Source organism: Neopsephotus bourkii, unplaced genomic scaffold (assembly GCF_033783945.1).
Source record: "Neopsephotus bourkii isolate Nb327-2 ecotype Australia unplaced genomic scaffold, CSIRO-AGI_Nbou_v1 NB_1394, whole genome shotgun sequence".
Taxonomy (NCBI): Eukaryota; Metazoa; Chordata; class Aves; order Psittaciformes; family Psittacidae; genus Neopsephotus; species Neopsephotus bourkii.
The window spans coordinates 4,503,437-4,518,267 of NW_026901872.1; the positions used below are offsets into that span (position 1 = coordinate 4,503,437).

Below are 14,831 nucleotides of genomic sequence, written 5' to 3' on the forward strand. Positions count from 1 at the left end.
ATATGTACAGTTAAAGAATGATAAATCAAAGCCAGATGCTGGAGTCTAAGAAGATTGCCCTGCAGTGCTTTAAATACTGTCATACCATTGGTAGTATCAGGCTTCATGCTGAGTTTGCATAAACTTGGGACTGATGTGTGCCAGTCTTACATTTTTAATGATTTAAATCACAGACATATAGCCTCTGAAGTCAGTCAAACTACTGATTTGAATAAAACTGTTGACATTTTGCCATTATTTATTGTAAAAATCACAACCTATTTTCAGAATTGTGACATTTATTTATTTTAAATATAATTTTATCTATACTGGGAAACTCAGTAGTGTGATTTAACTCAATTTGTCTTTTTCTCTCTAACTTCTATGAAGGAATTATTATTTTAAGCCAGGAGTGTAATGACGTGTATTTTCAGACTAGTTCAATAAAGCTTTAATGGCTAGAAAAAATATTTAAATCACGCCATAAATTTCTTCAGCTCTTCGCTGATCTCAGCTTTTGTATCTATTCCATGCACAATCTCTTTGTAGACTTAATTTTATGTTAGTAACATAAACAGATCCATGAAGGTGATACTGCCAGGACTGAAATGCAATTGTATTTTTGAGCTTTTAAACCATTCTCTAGAACTATTTTGACTTGGGCCAACTAGGAAGTTCTAAACTAATTCATGAGTATGTTTTTGGAAGTCAGATCTCCTATGTTTAAATGTCAGCCAGCAGTTTGTATTCAGCCACTCTCTCTCTGTGGCTAAAAACATTTACTAAATAGATGTAGGTCATTCTATTTAACCCCATGCCCAGGAAGGTTTCTGAGTTCTGTTTAATTTACTGCTGCTGACAGAGCTTTAGCTTCTGTGATGGAAGATTTTAATTTATAATGTTCTTTTAGCAATATCTGAACTACAGATGAGAGTACTTCGAAAAAAGCTTGACTAATTTGAAAAAAAACTCCAGCATTCTGATTTCTGGTGCCAATTGTTGACCTTCTTAGGAAAATATGCATTAGTTATATGGAAATTTAGAAAAACACTAAAATTATGAAAGGTTTTGTAGATATTTTAAACTTAATTTCTTTGGTTACCTTTCATGAGACAATGAACTGTGTTGAAATAACATCTTCCATCTGATGGTATCAGAGTACTGCTAAAACATTAATAAATGAGTCAGTGAAGCCTCATTGTAACACATCAGTGAGCTAGGGAGGACTGAGAGCTGGTTTTATCATTTATTATCTGTGAAACTACTTATCAATACATGACTCTGTGAAGCAGAAAAGCCATGTCAAACAAAAAACTTGTAGCCTGCCTGAAGAGATTTCATCACCATTTGATGAGAGCATGTTAGTAAAGAGCAATTAATCTACTTGCCAAACATTGGTGAGTGTAACTCCCAGTTGTACTAGGTTCCAGACTGATATTTTGTCCTTATTAAAGAACTTTAGGTCCCATTACTCATATGCATTAAAGCTGAAATGTATAATCCTTGATAGTAACCACAGTTCCCTTACAGGACCATATTCCAAAGCTGTCTTGCTCTCTACTCTCCTCTGGTAAGCAGACATCATTATTGAAAATCCCCACATTCCAGATAGAATAAGGAGATAGTCCAGACACACAGGCCAGTAAAGGATTCTTGAGGGACCCCTTTTGTTGAAATAAGGCAGTTGTCACCCCAGTGCAGGTAGAAGGTTTGGGTCAGGCATGAATTCAGTCCGAAGGCACTCTGGAACAGGTCCTTAACACAGTTCAGCTTAATGACTTATTACTGTAGGATGATCACTACAAAAACGAACATCAAAGAAGCCACTCAACAACTTCGTTCAAACCCTTTCTGAGCATCTCTCACTTGCGACAGGAATATTCTTGTTACAGAGATATGAGAGGATAAAGAGAGGTATATCACTGCACAAAAGTGGCTGAAGCAATTGCATTGTTATCCTTTCCTTTCCATTTTTAAGGAGTTCTCTAGTGTTGTGTGATGACAGACCAGCCCTCCTGTACATATGTTAATTTATTTCAATTGTCTTATCATTGCTTTTGCAACAGTGTTTCTGCTGATTCTGATTTCTGATCAGCTGATTCTGATGAAGTTCTGATTCTACTTAGTTCTTGTCATCCTTCCTATGCTGGCTATGATTTTAAAACTTTCTATTAGATTAAAATATAGGAAATTATTTTCAGCAGCCTTTATGCCTTAGAGAATAAACAGCGTATTTTTAGATTGTTCAGATTTATCATTATCTTATCATTATCTGCTGCATGGCTGTACAGGGTTAGGTTATTGCTTTTCCTGTTACCTGAAATTGCAGTATAAAAACTATTTTTCAAAGGTCCTCAAAATATTTGAACTAGTTATAATGCAGAAACACTTATAACCACAAGAGAGAGCTCTTGTAAAAATGTAAGGTTGCTTGAGAAATAAATACATTTTGCAGTTTAACAATGAAAAATAGTTATAGGGATTAGTATTTAATTATTGTATTTCAAGAAATTAGACACTGCTGTAAATTAACATAGTATTCTCAGTTCCACTTATATTCCTTTTTTTTTTTTAATTTGTTCTAATTAAGGACAAGAACTAGTAATTAACATGTATGTAGCTACATATTTTGAAATAACGACAAAGTTCCCTTATGCAACCACACTTTCTCTAACATTTTGTCGCTCCCTCTTTGCTTACACAACACAATGATCTTTAGAGATAAAATGTATTAATTCAGTTTGAAAATGCAGCTCCAGTACAAATAATGTGTTTGCTTTATATATAATTGTTTATGCTAGGTAAACTTTTCCTCATGCCCTTTGTGTGTTAAATTATTATACCTTATTAGGTGCTTAAACATAGCATACACCCTTGAGAACTTAGAATGACCTACCTCTCCATAATGTCCTAGAAGAGGATAAATTGTAATTGCAGAATAGAGCATGATACACATATTTGTGTAATGCCACTGAATTCTGCAATTTAGCAGTAATTATATCTTAGTGACAGATACCCTACATTGCTCAAAAACAAAATGAACTATGTAAAGAAAGCATAGGATCACAGGGGAGCTAGATTTTTCTTGTTGATTTGAGCTACCTAGTTTTGTTGAAGATCAAAGTACAGTGCTGCCCTAGTTTCTATTAAGTGACTGAACCAGTATAAATGAGTATCTGTCTTTGTTACATCTTACCATCATAAAACTCATTTAAGTCGAAAGGAATGAATCTACTTTGCTACTTTTTTCCCAGATAGATAACTATTTACCTGACTAGAGGACTTGGCCAGTGGTTATGTTTAGCCCCTTGAAGTCCAATTTATGTTTATAAAGCAGAAAACTGCACCAATTGGAGAATGTGGTCTTTGAGGTTTACAACCTTTTCTCACCACTTCTGATGATATACTTTATTCTACTCTAATTAAAATAAATGGGAAAGCTCTGTTTATTTCTGTCACTGCAGAATCTGGCTATTAATATGTCAATTTCTACTCTTCCCTTCCAAATTCTACCATCTGCTTGCTTTTTTTTTTTTATATTTTGAATAAAAATATGTGTTCTACAGACATATTTTCAGTTACTGATGTTATTACTTCCCCTGTGCTTGATTCTCTTCACCTGAACTTTCCAGATGGTATCTAAGATCCAAACATGTTTTCCTTGGATTTCTCATTTTAAAGTTGTTGGTGCATGATACATACTGAATTAGAACAACAACCTTTCTCAGGTACCAAAAATAACTCACCCTTCTGATCTCATTATTTTCTTCCATTCTTTCTCAAAGTCTAATAGCTTTCTGTCCTCGAATTGCAGTGCTTAAAATATCTGTGACTCATTAATTGTAAAAAAAATTGTCTTTTTATTCATTAGTAGTAGAGCTTTTCATTGAATGTCCCAGCAGTGGCTGAAGACAATTTAGATAAAATCCATTATTTCTTCTGTCTAGACAGGAATTAATTTGTAGTTTTGCCCTTTTACATGGGAACGATGGAGAATTGTTGTCATTTGTTATAATACAGAAAAGACTTTTGTACCTTTAATCTGCAGATCAGATATTGTCAGTGTTCCCTTTATGACCAAGGTGGCCACATTTCAGCAAAGTACTTGAACAGATGTTTTTTCTTAATGGTGTAATTTCACAGTACTTATTAATTCATTTAAAACTACACTCATGTTCAATACATTGACTTCTGAGGTCTTTATTATTTGAATGGACAAACTTTACATATGTTTTTCTTCCTTTTGAACAAAACATCACCAGACTTCACTTTCCCTAATAGATACTTCTCACTAAATACAGATTACTAAACACTAAGTCTAGGAATAAAATCCTTCACTCCATAATTAATATTGAATAACAGTCAGAATCACAGAATCAGAAAGACTGCATGGCTTATGAGATTCAGTAACTATAGACATCAATAAAGTAGATATTTAATTAAAAATATTTATAGAATGTACATTGTATAAACCCAAAACACATATATATTGCTGAATATGTTATCAAGCAAGAACCCAGACTGCAAGATTTATTGACACCAAACTTTTAGTGTCTAGACAAAGGCAGAAGGTATTGTTCATCTAAATACATGTTCAGATTGCTTAAATACTGCTTTTTTTTTTTTAACTAAAGTTTCTTGCATTTTTCAGCTTCTATTTCTCACTGCTCTGTTTTATGCTCTTATTCTCACTTTAATCTCCTTAAATCAGTTTACTAAAAGCTCTATGATACACATCATTATTTTGCTGTATACAAATACAATAATTCACTGTCTCTCTGTTGGCTCATAATTATTCTCTTGTTCAGCACATTGGGAAATAAACTGGATACCTGTAAAGCTAAAGCATGAATTTTCTGATCTCAGTAGTGAAGACAAAAAAGACAACAGCCCATATTCTCTGTGGATTAAATATTGAGGTGAAGTCAATATGCCCTGAATGCTGGATTAAACTGCAATTTACTGTGAAAATGACTTTCAAGCAAGTGGTACAGAGGCATGACCTAGAGGAAATCTCTGATCACTGTAATCTAGAATGAGCTATCACCTAAAATTTACTTCAGACTGCTCTGTTAATCTTATTTCATCCTGGAGGATTTTACTCCATTTTAGAATCTGTGTAAAAAATTATATCCTCTGTGAGTACAGTATTACAATTATTGTAATTTTTGTTCATATGTGCCACTCTGGGGGATCTGATTATGCATGTTACTGGTTAATCCTTTTTTCTCTTCTTGTTCCATCCTCAAACAGTTCATTATGTATGTAGAGAGACTGGATGTCCTGCCTCTTTTAGAACCTACATCCAGGTTCTTGTACAGGCAGTCTAAGAAAAAATGTTTTGTTTTTCCTTTTCTCAAGAAATATGAGCTGCATGGGACTAAATTTTTTTTTAATTTTTATTTTTATTTTCATTTTTAGCTTACTTCTAAACAGCTTTCCTCACTATTAACATGTTAATATTATGCTTCAGGTAAAGTAGCCAGCAAGTGGAAATGCAATGAAAGCTACACCAGTCTATTTTCCATCTTCCTAAAATTCTGTTATAAAAAATGCATTTACTTCATGTCTATGCCTACAAATTCCTGGCTGCATTGAGCTGAAGCGTATCCAATGTCTGTAACTGTAGGGGAGAAAAAGTATGTCTCTGGCTCAGAGCATTTTTGAAGCTGTACTACTATGCCAGCCAAGATATTTGCATTCACTAGTACAAAGACTTTGTATATTAGATTTATATATTAATGTTCTTCATTCTATCGACTTTCAATATTTTGACCATTTTAATAAGCATCAAAGAAATTATTTAAACTGCTAGCTCTGCCTTCTGGACCTCCTGTTGATTTAATATTTTATTTTATATTATATTTAATATTCCAAATCAATGCCATAAGGAGGTTTGAATGAGATATCAGCTTACTTGAAAAAATTCCCTGGAGGAACTCAAAATATAGTATTTTCAAGGTTTGAAAAATTTTTTTCATACAATTAACACAAAATTATATTTTCATAGATTTGCCTTAAGCTGTCACAAACTTTCTTAAAAGACTCCTTTGTAGGAGCTAAATGTAGAGCTAAAAACATTTCTGCTATGGTAACTTCATCTTCCCATAACATCTGAAGAACAGAGGGTTTCTCCTGCAATGCAATGAAAGGCATATAATTTTCATCCAGAAGAAAATGTCCCTGCTTACCAGCTGATATTTATTCCAGAACACCCCCCCCTTTTTTAAAAGTTTGTTGTTTTTTTTTTACTTTTTTAAAAGATTCTGACTTTTACTAGATTCACTATGGCATGGCAAACACTTGACAGAGCTAAGTCCATCTGTAATGGGCACCATGCTGAGGATTCTGTTTGTTTTTCTGTTTTGGAACCAAGAGAGTACTGATGCTGAGTAGCATGAGGATAAAACTCCCTGATGTGCATAGCTATAGCTTTTAGGTAGAGATCTACTGAGAATTTCCTTCCTACAGCCTCATCTCCTGCATCATCTTAGTGATATCATTTTTGTGTAAGCTCCTTTCAAGGCAATTACAAGTTCTTTTCAGCACTGTTCTTTCATCTTCTTTGGTATATTTGCTCCTTCAGTAAAGTCTCAGGGATGAGTATTCATCTCTGCAACTCTGCTGTGATTCTGCTACTGGCAATACTCGTTTGTCTGACCTAACAGCCCTCTTAATTTCCTGTTATGTCCCAAAGGGTTCATATAGTGACATAATTCCTGAGTTCCTAAGACTGTTTCAGGATGTATACAATTTTGTTGGTATTTGATCATTATCTTGATTTTTTATCACAATACAATCCTCAGATCTGACGGTTTTAGTGCTACAGAAATACTCCTTATCTGATTCCATTCTCTGAAGATGTATTTTATTATTCAAATGAATCCAAAGTACAAATACACCTGAGTGAATGCTAACAAATAAGATTTTCAACCTACACTTTGCATTTACCTCCAATGTTAGTATTTGATACTGATACTCTTGTGTCCTATACCCACAGCATATACATATATATATATATATATATGGTTTATGGGCCTGAAGTGCCTGCAGCTAGCATCCTACTTTACACAGGTCATGTAGTGTGTAACCAAACAAGTGTCCCTCCTGCATGTTAAACATGTTTATGCAGGTAATTCCAAATATTCGTGAACACATGCTCATAAGTTACTTACATGTACGTCAGCAGCTTAGAGACACCGGGGAAAGAAACTAAGACTCTGAATTTAGCTCCCTGAAAAGGGGAATTTCAGCACTATTACTTTCCAGCTGCTTTTCCTGTAAATGCTCTTTCTGTCATTGTGGCAATGGAAATAGGTAACCTATGCTGTTTTCCTTCCAGTATGTAGATTTTATAAATTTTAAAGTATCTATTACGAGGCAGATTCAATTTATACTAGTTGCCCCCTATCTTACACTTAACCATATTTAAAGGATAATTTAGAAAAAGGAAAAGAAGGATAGATGGGTAAGGTATAAAGGAGGAAAAAAATAACATGAAGAAAGGTTCATTTTAAAGTGTTTGTATTTTCAAGAGGCCTTAAGATTGAACACCTCAGCCATTGTAATTGCATTGGTAGACTTTTAGTAGTATTTCTTTCTTTCTTTCTTTCTTCCTTTCTTTCTTTCTTTCTTTCTTTCTTTCTTTCTTTCTTTCTTTCTTTCTTTCTTTCTTTCTTTCTTTCTTTCTTTCTTTCTTTCTTTCTTTCTTTCTTTCTTTCTCTTTCTTTCTTTCTCTTTCTTTCTTTCTTTTTCTTTCTTTTCTTTTCTTTTCTTTTCTTTTCTTTTCTTTTCTTTTCTTTTCTTTTCTTTTCTTTTCTTTTCTTTTTCTTTTTCTTTTTCTTTTTTCTTTTTCTTTTTCTTTTTTCTTTTTCTTTTCTTTTTCTTTTTCTTTTTCTTTTTCTTTTTTCTTTTTCTTTTTCTTTTTCTTTTTTTTTCTTTTTCTTTTTCTCCTCTCCTCTCCTCTCCTCTCCTCTCCTCTCCTCTCCTCTCCTCTCCTCTCCTCTCCTCTCCTCTCCTCTCCTCTCCTCTCCTCTCCTCTTCTCTTTCTCTCTTTCTCTTTCTCTCTTTCTCTTTCTCTTTCTCTTTCTCTTTCTCTTTCTCTTTCTCTTTCTCTTTCTCTTTCTCTTTCTCTTTCTCTTCCTCTCTTTCATTTTAAGGGCTTACATTTAGTCAGATCCCCCACTGGACATAATCTTCAGAAAGAGTTGTTTGGGACTTTTTCCTAACCATGATCCAAATTGAATGATGAAGATGATGATGATGATGATGATGAAAATAATAGTAATAATAAAAATAATACCCTCTTTTCTCTAAATATGTTGTCACTTTAAAACGTGTTTGATGTTCCTGAGATTTCTGTTTATCTTCTCACAGAATATTTAAAGAAATCCTACAAAGTGAAAAGGAAGTTTGTAAGTCAAAAGTCCTTAGTATTCCTCAATGGACTTGATATCTGGTATTGTAAGCCAAAGACTCACAGAATGGATGAGGTTGGAAGGGACTTCTGGAGGCTGTCTCTTCCAGTCCTGCTCCAAGAAGGGTTAGCTGGAACAGTTTGCCAAAGACAGTGCTCAGTCAGATGGTTTTGAATACCTCCCAAAATGGAGACTCCACAGTCTCACTGAACAGCCTATTCCAAAATTTAACAACCCTCACAGTAAAAAAGTTTGTTTGTTCTTTTAATATATATTTTTATGATTAAGTAGAATTTCCTTGGGTTTAATTTCTGTCCATTGCCTCTTGTCTTTTTGCTGGATGACACAGGGAACATTCTGGCTCCAGGTTCTTTATTGCTCCCCTCCCTTCATCCCGAATCAGGTATTTATATGCATGCAAAGGTCCTCCAAAACTTTCTTTTCTCCCAGCTGAACAGTCCAAGCTATGCCGTATCTCCTTATGTGAGAGATGCTCCAGTGACTTAAACATCTTAGTGGCCCTTTGCTAGTCTCTCTTCAGTAAGGCCGTGTCTCTCTTGTATTGGTGTGCCCAGAGCTGGATACAACACTTTTGTGGTGGCCTCCCCCACAGTGGGGGGAAAGGTCATGATCAGTGACCTGGAGACACTTTTCCTAGTGCCCCCAGATCCTTTTCTACAAAGCTGCTTTCTAAATGGTCAGCAACAAGCAATAAATGGTACATGAGGTTATTTCTCCACAGGAATTTCCCGGGGGAAATGTGCATTTCATTTTGCTGAACTTCATTAGATTCTTGTCTGCCCAAGTACCCACCCTGTTCCTCTGAATGGCAGCACACCCATCAGGTGTATCAGCCACTCCTTGTGGTTTTATGTCATCTACAAACTTGCTGAGGGTGCATGCCCTGACATTTTCTGGCTCATTAATGAAGACATTAAACAGTATTGGCCCCAGTATTGATCCCTGGTGCACACTGCTGGTGACTGGCCTCCAATAGGACATTATTCTGCTGATCACAAACCAATACGTTCAGCATCAGACAGTAGTCAGTGTGCAGCTGCTTATATACATTTAGCTGAAGGTTTATCATCACCCTTAATGCCACAGTGGTGTTTAATTTTTCACAAATAATAACCAGCTAATTTAAAATACGTTGAAATGTTAATCATACCTGAAGTATCTAATTACAAAAATAATTTTGCAATGTTTTAAACACAATGTATTTATGGAATAATTTGTTTATATGTGTGTAGCTAAATTTAATCCTATTAATGCTATAAAAACAAATTAAAGCACCATATTTTTTCATTATATAAATACCCAAGCCCAGAATTGAAATAGCCCCTAACGTAATTAGAAGTAAATGCAGCATTTTCCAAAAGGAATATTGTCATCACTAGCACATCATCTTGTAAAGTTATTATTATAGTCCCTAATTGTGAGTAAACACATCATAAAATTCCAAAGGAACCAAGGGAAGAAAAATATTAGTGAAGGAAGCTCTAGGAAAACAGCCTCATATACTTCAACAGAAGTCAGAATATAACAGCTAAAAGTTGCACTTACATTTTTAAGTGGGCAGTTTTGGAGAAAAAAATGAGGTGGAAAATGGTAGCTGGAATTTGAAAGGCACAGAAGAATGGAAAAATCTTTTCCAGAATGGAAAAAAGATAATTCAAATGTACCACATACACATTTTATACCTGGGTGTGTGAGTTATCTGACTCAAGGTCCAGGCTCAGGGACAGGACCACATTTATATGGGTGATGTAATAAAGTACCTACAGAAGCACTGTACTGAGTGTAACTGGTAGGCTGGCTGGGTAGGTGATGGCTGCAGGATACTCTTTGTAGAAGAGATTCTGAGCTGCTCTGGGCCAGGCACATCTGGCTTTGGTAGGCTCTGACATTGCAGTAAACTCCTCATCTTGCACCAAAACTACAGAAAGGCAGGGGAGTCCCCAGTGCCCTAATTCATACCTTTTTAGGAAAAGACAGCAGTTACTGGAGGTATGTAGAAAACACCTCCAGAGAAATGGATGGAACACATAGAGGAGCTGTCACTGGGGAGAAATCAGGAAAAGGAAAGAGGAATTCCATGCCAGAGAAGGTACCTCTGAGGGACTGTAGACTGCAAGTGAAAAATGTCAGGACACAGAAACTGCTAAGAGACTACAGAATTATCCAGCCATAGAAATGATGAAGAAGCAAGAACCAATCAGCAGAAAGAAAATGTTACTTACTGATACAGCCACCGTCCTGCACGGTCAGAAGAATTGGAGAGGGGGCACAAGTGCAATGTGAGATGATAACAAGGGACATTGAGATGTGGAATGGCAAGGACTCAAACACAAGGAGGAAAGCTGTTTACTTGTAAATCTGTGTTGTTTTTTCTTTTCTTGAATATCTAAATCAATAATTAAAATTTTGAATTAACTAGCAATAAATTAAGTAAAATTCCCTGAGTTGAAGCTGTTTTCCTCACAACAGCTGCAACACAAAACCTGAGGTGCCTGGCCTATCGCTGACACAGTAGAAGAGGAGATAAATCTGGAAACACTACAAGATTATTGTTGAAAAGACACCTAATACGGTAGAATGACAAAATATTTAGATCATGTACTTTAAGCCCAGCTGTAAATCAGATCCATGCAGTCTCTGTCTCACTCTTCCCCTTCCCCCCTGCCCTGGCTTCTGGAGGGATGGGGAGGAGAATCGAAAGAATGTAACTCCCATGGGTTGAGATAAGAACTGGCCAGAAACTAAGGTATAACACAGACCACTACTGCTACCACCAATATTAATGGTGATAAGGGAAATAACCTGTGACACAATTGGTTAGCATGTTCGGCTGTTAACCTACAGGTTGGTGGTTCAAGCCCACCCCAGGGTCGGGTTCACCTTTCAAGGGAAGGGGATACAACTGTTCACTACTTGCTGACGGATACCCAGACCGACCCAGCAGTGATCTAACCCTTCCGGGTAACTGCCCCCAGTTCTACATTCTGGGCATGACGTGCTGTGGTATGGAATACCTCTTTGGCTAGCTTGGGTCAGGTGTCCTGTCTCTGCTTCCTCCCAGCTTCCCCTCCTCCCTGGCAGAGCATGAGACTCAGAAAGTCCTTGGTCAGAGTAAATATTAGTTAGCAACAACTAAAAACGTCGGTGTTATCAGTGCTGTTCCCAGGCTGAAAGTCAAAACCACAGCACTGCATCAGCTACTACGGAGAAAAATGACTGCTACTGCTGAACTCAGGACAGTATCCACCCCTTATTCCATACTATTCACGTCATGCTTAGATCCCATATTTTCAATATACCATCACTCTTATCTCATGTATATACATATGTATACATCTACACAGAGAGAGAGAGAGAGTGAGAGATCATCCCTTAGTGCATGGACCAATCCCCATAAAACTGCTGAGTCCATCTGGTCCATGATGTTGGGCTTCATCTCTTGCAACAGTCTTTCAGAGCAGGAGAAGCTGTGTGCAGTATTCACACTAGTGAATAACCTCGGCAATAGTGTTCATTGCTAAGTCCACCGTTCAATCATGAGTGCATCTATATGTTGCATCTCTGTCCTGGTGGCCTGAAGTGTCATGGGCCCACCGGGCTCAAAATAATTCACCCTCTCCTTCAGCAGTTTCTGCAACTTGTCATTGCTGACTCCGTGGCCTAGATATTTGCCCATACTGTCCCACACACCCTGTCACTCATGACTGTCCAGCCTTGGGGAAAATCTCTTGGTGGTCCTCCTATATTGTTGTCTAATCCTAGATGAGACCCAAATCTGACTCCACTTAACTTTCAAGATCAGACAAAGTGGTTGTGGATAAAACACATTCTGTATGTGTGCCAACATGGTGATGATCCCCATCACAATCAGCAAGCAGGTCTCAAGGGTACCCAAAGGCCATTCAAAACCTTCAGAACTGTCAAACAATGCTGCTGTATTTGTCTCTGAGGTTGGTGTAGCTGCTGTGCTTGGAGTTGGAGTAGCTGTGCTGTCTGCTGTGGTCAGAGTTTGAGTAGCTGCTGTACTTGTTGCTGGGGTTGGTATAGCTGCTGTACTTAGAGTTGGAGTAGCTGCATTATCTGTTGTAGTCAGAGTTCGAGTAGCTGTTGTACTTGTCACTAGGGTGTGTGGGAATGTCTCCCTCATAGGCTGATCACCTGAGGAGGAGAAAAAAGATGTATAATTGTTATACGCTTCTATTATATACTTCCCAAGGTACAGAGGTGGTGACCATACTGAGAACGAAAGCCAAATTAGTTTCATGATTGCTGATTCTATTGTATTACCAGTTATTTACATAAAGTACAATGAAACAAGAACTTCAGCCCAAGGCCCCCAGCCGATAAACACTAACACAGCAAATACCGGCTGTAAGTAAGGTACAACATGCTGAAAGTGTGAGATCAAGAACAATAACTTCGAGAGACACTAAATCAGCATTCTGACAAGTGACTATTAATCTGAAACAATGAATGCTTATCACAAATACGATTAGACACACTCTGGTAAGATCTGTCATTATCTCAACCCTTCTTGCCCCACGTTGGGCGCCACAAAGAACTGCTGTGATTTAAACCCAACCATAAATCAGAACCACGTAGTCTCTGTCTCACACCCCCCCACCCCCGGAGGGATGGGGAGGAGAATCGAAAGAATGTAACTCCCATGGGTTAAGATAAGAGCAGTCCAGTAGCTAAGGCATAACACAAACCACTACTGCTACCACCAAAAATGACAATGATAAGGGAAGAGAATACAACCACTCACCACCTGCCGACCGATACCCAGCCTGACCCGAGCGGTAATCTAGCCCTTCCAGGTAACTGCCCCCCGTTCTACATCCTGGGCATGACGTGCTGTGGTATGGAATACCCCTTTGGCTAGTTTGGGTCAAGTGTCCTGTCTCTTCTGTCTCTCTGTCAGGGTAAACATTAGTTAGCAACAACTAAAAGCATCAGTGTTATCAGCTCTGTTCCCAGACAGAAAGTCAAAACCACAGCATTGCATCAGCTACTAAGAAGGAGAAAAATGACTGCTACTGCTGAACCCAGCACAGGTCAGTAAGAGGAAAATTTCCAGTTTGCTTTGGGTCCTGGGTATTCCTTACCAATGAGGTAAGACCAGTCATAGAACCAGAATTGATCAATGTGAATGACCAGATGGCAGAATCATTCAAGAAGGCATGGAAGAACATAAAGCTGTACATAGGTCAATGGTCTGGTAACACCTGACTTGTTCAACACTGGATGGATGAATGAAGCAGGGGAAGCAGGCAAACATGAGAGAGATGTTGCCTTTCCCCTATTATAATGTAACCTTGCTTACTATTTCCTTTTCTCTAAGGTAACTTGAAGTCTGACATTGCTTCCAGTGAGTGACCTGTAGAGTTCACATCTCACCTATGTCATTCTACAGTTCCACAGTTTTTAAGTATTTGTTTAGCTTGCGTCATATTCAAAGCTTATTGTATATTTACATAGGTAGCCACATTACTTAGCCTGCATTTAGAAAAACATTCAATTACTGAACTACAGTCCACTGTTCGTCTCTTCTTAACTCTCTCTGAGTGACCAGAAAAATGATCTGTATGATAGATGTCTGCTGAGAAAGCTTCCAGCATGCAGAGTATCTGAATCCAAAGGAAGTGTCAGAATCCAAAACCTCTAAATTGAAAGCAAGGTATATCACAGTTCTCATCAGGAAACCATCTGTACAATAAAAAGGCTCTTAATATTTCTCCAGGACAATATGTCTTCCAAATTGCATCAGTTTTCTCTGGCTAGATTTTGACTAGTACATTGTTGTGCTCAACTTTCCAAACCCTATCTGGCCTTTAAGACCAGAGATAGTAATGGTTTAATATTTGACAAAAGAAAAGAAATATGAATTTGTCTCAGGTGCTAGTTAGATGTCCTCACTTTATTGCCTGAAATATCATTTCTCTTTATGATTTTGGAGCCGTGGCTACAGAACTTTCTTTTCTAGTACTTTCATTCTACATTAACAAGTATTCTGTGTTTTAATATATTTTGTTGCTCATTTGATCACCTGGGTGAACAGGAAAACTCTTCCAGAAACTTGCATGCAAGGTCAAGTGTCAAAAATTCACTTGTATTGTGCTTATGACTATAAATGGCTAGACTGGTCTGGCCATATCCACACAATGAGCTCTGTCCCTCATTTCTTATGCATAGCATTACTGGTAACCCTAATGTGCTGGTTTTGTTCTGGTGTGGTTTTCCAGTTTCAAGCTGTTGAAATAATTTGTTTTATAGATACCGGAATGTGGTACAAATACATGTGCACTTGACCAAGCGTACAAAGCCTACAGAGTTGACATTGGAGGAATGTATAAGATTAAAGACAAACCTCGGCTCATCTAACCATTGCTTTTTGGGAATAATCATGTATAC

The 14,831-nt window shown here is 37.2% G+C and overlaps 1 long non-coding RNA gene across 2 annotated transcripts in view; it reads left to right on the top strand.

The window, feature by feature from the left end:
• The window catches only part of LOC133220028 (uncharacterized), a 901,957-nt gene that overhangs the window by 453,758 nt on the left and 433,368 nt on the right, over positions 1-14,831 (top strand). For both annotated transcript variants that reach the window (XR_009727626.1, XR_009727627.1), the window contains exon 2: positions 11,454-11,528. This is a non-coding gene — a long non-coding RNA (uncharacterized LOC133220028). The remainder of the gene's footprint in view (positions 1-11,453; positions 11,529-14,831) is intronic.